Source organism: Haemorhous mexicanus, chromosome 5 (genome assembly GCF_027477595.1).
Source record: "Haemorhous mexicanus isolate bHaeMex1 chromosome 5, bHaeMex1.pri, whole genome shotgun sequence".
Classification (NCBI taxonomy): Eukaryota; Metazoa; Chordata; class Aves; order Passeriformes; family Fringillidae; genus Haemorhous; species Haemorhous mexicanus.
Genome location: NC_082345.1, coordinates 69,365,182 through 69,372,213, shown reverse-complemented (window position 1 = coordinate 69,372,213; position 7,032 = coordinate 69,365,182).

The following is a 7,032-nucleotide window of genomic DNA, read 5'->3' as shown; positions in this document are numbered from 1 at the left end:
CCGCAATGGCTTCGCCGCCGGCGCCGGGACCCCGGTGCCACCTGCTGGGGGAAGGAAGGCGGCGGTTCCGCCGGCCGGGAGCCGCCGCCACCCCGGGGCCGGCCCGCCGCCACTCGGCCCCGCCGCGGGCTGAGGGCGAGGGGCTGAGGGGCAGCGCCATTTTGTGTCCCCCTCCCGCCGTGCGTCTCGCACACGGGCATCGGCGCTGCCCGCTCAGCACCGCGGTGCTGCCCGCGGCTCCCCTCAGGGGCTGAGCGGGGGGAACTCCTCGCGTTTAGCAGGACCGGGCCAGGGCCGGCGGGGAGGGGGTTGAACTTGGCGTGCGGAAGTGGGTAAATCTCAGGAACTGATGGCAACACCTGTTTGTTGCCTTGTTTTGCAGGGATTATCGCAGCGATGTGTCCGCTGGTGTCATGGACCAAGGCCTGGAGAAGAGCGCCGAGCCGCCAGCTGGGCTGAGCTCTGCCAAACCTGGATCGCCTTAGCAAGAGGAAGGGAGCCCCACGGCCAAAAACTGGATCGCCTAAGCAAGAGGAAGAGAGTCTCGGCTCTCCAGAGGAGCGAGATTTAGGGCGTCTGGCAGCCCTCCCGACGGTCACCGTGAGGTCACTGCAGCCATACGGCTGGCCCAAACACAGCTGAAATTAGTGCTTTGATTTATTCACCACTTGACTCCTTCAGCCACACTTCCAGTTTGCTCACTGTGCTAAATTCACTGAGGGTGGAGTGTTGTGTTTTTTTTTTTTTTTTTACAGCCGAGAGTGCTTTTGCCTGTTGCCTGTAGAGAAAGGACCCAGGCGTTTACAGTTATGACTGCTGATAACTGCAAACACAGCTCCGATCATCATCTTGTGTTTTACATGTAGTCAGACTGTGTTGTGACAAGGAGAAGACTATGTGATACTTGCATACGCCTACTTGAACAGATGCAAATGCAGATCTTGCCTTGGTCTCCTCAGAGTACCCAGGAGAATCCCGTTAGCTCCAGTAATATTGACCGACCCTATCACTTAGAATAATGACATAAAATGAGCAGGAGGGAAGCAAATTGAATACTAACAGTAGCGATTTGTATACTATGTGCATGGACATAGTCAGACCTGAATTCTTCAGTGCAAGGTGCTGTCCAGACACCACACAGAGGCTATATGTGGTTCTGAAAAGAAAAATTGGGAAATAGCCTAAATGGTGAAGCAATATCAGAAAATATGCCTAATGGTAAAATTTATTATATGCTGGAAAATTAAATTCACGAGGGAGGTTATGGAAACCTCACAGATTGGGTAGGGGTGTAATTTTCTATTAAATTGCTAAGTGGAAAATCCCAGAGGCAATCAGTATGCTACTTTTGGAATTTTCCTAAACTTCTCTGGAAGACTTTATGAAAAGAAACTGGGCTAACGTACTATTTAAAATCCTGCATTATATATTTTTGGGAGGATGCTGAAGCAGCAAAGGTAGATGGATGTCATATGCTGTTTGCTGGATCTTGTGGGTCCAATTAATCTCTGATACAGTGTAATGAAGTCGGGTCTGAAATGCAGCCGCAGTGTGCCTAAGTTTTTCCTACAAAAAGAGTATTTTATCTTTTCTTTTTTTTTACTTTTCCCAAACAGTCTGCTGATTCCTGTCTGCTAACTAACTTTATTTACAGGACTTACATGCTGAAACTGTTGTGTTTGACTCTCCTCCTTCCTGGGACAATAGGAGAATTTTTATAAAGCATAAGGCCCTCATTTACAGTTCAGCTCACATGATGAGCTTTATCCTGCATTTGCCAAAGGAATGTGCTACAAAAATCTTTTCTGTTTTCCTCTGTTACTCAATTTTGTGAAACATTTTGGGATATAATTTATGAAAATGTGATGGCAATGTTTTATCAGCTGCTCTCTTACTGGTTTTAGTTCTTCCTTCCTTGTGCTGATATTTTGCTTAAAGGGGCACTCGTGGCTTTAAATGACATTTCAGTCTGGGCAATGCAGTTTCCAGTAATGTTTTCCAAGAGTTAGCACATCCCGTTTTCCACTGATATTTCTCATTTTCCTTTTTGTGAGTTAGAGAGATCCTTTTCATGCAGAATAAGCCTGATCCTGCAAGCTAGCCTAATTGTGGTCGCTCAGATGAATAAATCTTGCAGCTTTCATTTCTGAAAGTACGAGCCAGCGTGGATACCACAGCCCCAATCCTGCCATCTCATCTGCATAAAAGTGAAATAGAAACTAGGACAAGGTGACTTTAGGTCAAAGTCTTGTAGTTATCCATACAACATGTAGGAGGATCTGGTAGCTGGAAGCAGCTTTCTGTCCTGCACTGCTGGTGCTTCTCAGCTGGGACTTAGAAAAAAACTACACAAACTCCAAGGCTCCCATGTACAGGGAGCTGTGAGTCTGTTGTTGGGCATTTTGGGGTAGGCATCCTAAAACTGGGCTGGGATCATCTGCTCATTTGTCACAGGCCAGCATTGCATTATTCCAGCTGGAGAAATGTAGAGATGAAAGTCCTCTTTATCCCATTAGAATGGCTGCCTTGTGTCACCCTAGATAGTCACTGCCTGCATTGCTGTGGCAGCCAAGTGACTTAGGATAAAGTGCACACTGGCTGTGGGGGGCAGACAGCTTTTAACTTCATCTTTTATTTCAGTTTCTGTCTCGCTATCATATTGCTATTATTACATATTAAGAACCCATAGGTCATTTTTTTTTCTGGTGAAAATATGAAAAATTCTGAGCATTTTGTATCTTCATGAATGGTTTCAAAGTATTTCCTCAAACCATTAACTGAGTAATATGTTTTTCAAAATCCCATGAAATTAGCCAACTAAATAAGGGCTTTGTCTTGCGACATGTCCTAAGTCAGTGTGATCATCCCTGATGATTTCTTAGTTAACATTTTATTATGCTTCAAATTACTTTCAAAATATCCCCTCCCCATTCTAACTGATAGTAATTTTTCCAACAATTTTCTGGTGTGCAAAATACTTTTCTTTTTCATTTCAGATTGTGAGCTAACTGATTAAATATAATTAATCTAGCACTATCCCAGTATTAACAGCAGCAGTGCTCTTCACATAAGATGTCCCAGACTTTTTGTTTCCAGGTGTGTCCAGTTCATGATAATGTTTTATTATTCAGAAGTAGGATAGTATAGGACAGAGATGACTAAAGAGTCCTAGAGCTGAGAAGAATTAAATAAGTGTACTAAGAACCACTTCAGCTTTTCAGTTGGAGAAATTATAGTGGAGAAAGATTCATAAACTCCATGATTTGATCTGAGACTTAAAGTCTAATGTCAAGGAATTCATGTGAGGCCGTGTGAAGTGGGAAGAGGCTGCTGACTGTCACATTAATAGCACCATGATTACCACTCATCTTGGAGCCTGACGAGGTTCCGTGTGGAATTAGGGAGCAGGAGAAGGGTGAAGAGACCAGGAGCTGTACAGGTGACAGGTTAATAGGTGAGCTGTTTTGGTTAGTTATGTGTAATGAATGGCACTGAGGATTTTATAAACTGTAGTAGTGTTTCCAGTGGTGGTTTTGAGGTCATATGACATATGTGGGCAGTACTTAGCCCCAAAGCTGACAATAGGCCACGTTGTGCTCTGCTGTCTCACTACAAACCTTCCCTTTCAGGAGGCTCTCAGGCTGGCATATCCAAGGACTGGGTCATTAGGAGGAAGGTTTCTGGATGTCCTTCAGAATTCTGAAGTCAGGAGTGCAGCTTAACTTGTTTTCCAATCCTTCTTAAGTTTTTCCTGACCATTTGAGTCACAGTGTTGACATTTCATGACTCTGTCCTTACTCTCTTTTTCTTTTGGAACGCAGCTTTGAAATGTCTTCTTGTCCATCTTGCTGCTTGTTAATCTTTCACATATAAATTTTAAAGAAAAAAATTACAGGACAGACCAATGTTTTCATCTGTTTGCCAGCTCAGGGAGACCAAAACATTCCAGAACTGTCTTAACAATAAAGAATATAACTGAATCTATGTACAAAGTATTCTTTGTGTGTGCAGTCCAAAACCCTCTGAATATTTCCATATCAGAATGCAAACCTTCTAAACATTTCCATATCAGAATGCAAACCCCCTTTTGACTGTAAGGTTGAACTTTCCCCCCTTTTTTGAATTTATGTACAGCTTGGACTAAGATTGCAAGAGGAAGGGCACTGTATTCAAAGAGTCAATGCTTGATGGTCATCCACTCTGATCCAGTACTTGGATATTAAGTCATCCCTAGGACAAAGCAGTGTTTGGGTTTGAATTCTGGGAATGGAGAGGAGACCGAGGTGTCTAAGCAACAGATGTGGTTGAAGGATGAAGAAGAAAAGGTCTCAACAATGCTCTTTTTTATGGAAGAGGATGTGAAACAGTAAAAGAAATCTGCCCATATACATGGACATCTTCTGCTTCTCTGCAACATGGAGAAACCATGGGCTGAACTAATTTTGGCCTTACAACCCAAGTCCTTCAAAGCAGCTGAGGACAATGTGAGTAGGGCTTGTTATTTTGCCAGAAATTTGAACTTTCCTGCTATATAAAGTATAATAGTGCTTAGAAGTTTTAGGCTGGATGTATCTTTCCATCACTACCACCTCTGCCTAAAAGATGAAATGCCAGGCTGGTGTCCTCAGAAAGGGCACATTTGAGCTTTGGCTCATCCCAGAGTCAATGTCAGTGATGCCAGCCCAAGCACAGCAGTCAGCACTCCCAGTTCTGATGGATGCTGCAGGCCCAAATTGCAGCATGCTCAGCTCAGGGTCCAGCAGCCCAGCGAGCCCCATGCTAGGGAGAGTTCCAAGAGGGTCCTGCTGCTAATCATTCCTCCATTTTTGTGTCAGTTTGCTTCAGCCACAGCAGCTGAAGGCCGATGTAAGAGTGCAGTCATGCAATCGCTGGAGCTACAGATGGAAAACGCAGCATCAGTGCAGGAACAAAAGCATTTAACACCATTGGACAGCTCCTTGAGGCTGTGGGGTGAAGCCCAGGCAGCAGCCATGCTCCTCTAAGTCCTGACTGAGCCTGATGTGGAGATGTTGTGCTGTACTCCACAGCCCAGCCTCTCGCCATTTCTAGCTTGCCACAGGGACTTGCTCTCCATGTCTCGATTCTGCCTTGATCCTCTTCCATTTCTGCCACACATTAGTAAATGCACTTGCAGTAAAATCAATGGGAGTTTGAAAACTAAAAGTAATGTGTGCTTTGGTATGCTACTAATCCACTTATTTGGATCCTCTTACTGCTCCTCTGGGCTGCCCTGATCCTCTCTATCAGCCCACCCAGCTGCTCTGATCTGCTCTCTAAACTTCTGCCGTGGCTATATTAGCATCCCTGTCAACTCACAGGGCTGCTGCCTCAACACCATCAATCCCCTCTCCCAATGAGAGTTTCTCTACTAATAATCCCTGTAGCTCATAATACTGATGCAAACTAAAATAAATTCATGAAAAGTTGCTGCATCTCCTACTAAGATGTTCTATTTTCCTAAATGTTTTCCAACAGTACTTATATTTCAGGCTGGTGAAATGGTTTCAGACACATTCATAACCACCTGCCTGCTTTTCAGTTCTAAAAAATAAAATTTCATTGCAAGGTACAATGGAGTTCAAAATCTACTCACACAAGCACTTTTTAAAGAGAGATTATGTGAATTTTAAATCTGTGTCAGGCTGGAGACTGACAACATCTGAAAAAGGTGCTTTTATTCAGCAGTAAGATACATACAGCAGCATTTTCATTAATGTGACCCCCCCTGGATTTACCTTCAGAGATGTGTAGATACTGAAGACTCCATCACCCATTCAATCCCTGACCTCTCTGCTGAGGCAGCCAGTGCACCTGCATGGGCATTTTCTCTGAGATGGACACATCCTGCAGGGATCAAACTGACAACACAGAATTATGATCATTTAGTAATAACTTTGAGAGATTTCTTGCCTGTGTTGAATAAAAGCTAATGAACTCAGAAGTACAATACTTTATGCTCAGCCATTTATCTTCTATATGTATTAAAGTGGAAGAAAAATAGATGTTTTTATGTGCTTTTATACATCCAACAAGATCTATTTGGTGTTTGGATAGTGTCTGTTAATACAGCTAAAATGTCTCAACCCCAAGGGATGTTAAGTGTAGATATTCCTTTGGGGAAGGTTGAATGGATCTAAAATGCAGTGCATGCAGTTTGACAACACAGTCTGTATTTGCAGGGCTTAGTCCTGTAACTGCACCTTTCCTGGAAAGACTTTGTTGTTTGGGTATGTGTAGTGCAAACTGATGCTGGGAGTAAGGATGTTCAATGCTTCACATCATTTGCCCTGCACTGCTGGAGTGCTAGAAAGAACAGCTACAAAAATACCAACAACAGCAAAAAACCAAAACCAAAGCAACAAAAAAAGGCAGCATGACCATTTTTCTCCAAGATGTTTTGGATTCTTTAACAGCCACAAATGGCCACTGCTGTCAAAAAAGCGCAGTCTCCCTAGTGACATCTTGGGACCGATTCCTTAGGGACTCTGATGACACAGTGCCATTAGCTGAGCTATGAATACTGTTCCTGAAACAACAGAATTTTCATCAGATATCTCACATATCAGCCAGTTTGGCAATAATTAGCTGTTCTTAAATGCAAAGCTTTTTAGAAGCAACAATGAGCTTTTTACACCACCTCAGTTCTACAGATAATAAAGCTGCTGGGATAGGAAAGATTCGTGCATCCTATAGATAACCTAAACAATGCTCATAAATATTGCCTGGTCAAAATCAGAGAATAATTAACAGCCAAACATTATTTCAAGTGTGTTTCTAAAAGCCACACTCGCCTTACTAACCAGTAACATCCATATGGATGTCACTACTTTCCTAACTATTTTAACAGTGCATTCCAGAGGTGTGTCCTGGCAGACAGGAGTTGCAGGGGTTGACTTACCATAAGAACTAATCAAGTGATACTTTAAAAAGCAAAAAAAACCAAATTCAAATGCTGCCTTCATGATACACAGGTGCTATACACTTTGGAAGACTTATGGTTGTTAAGAAATG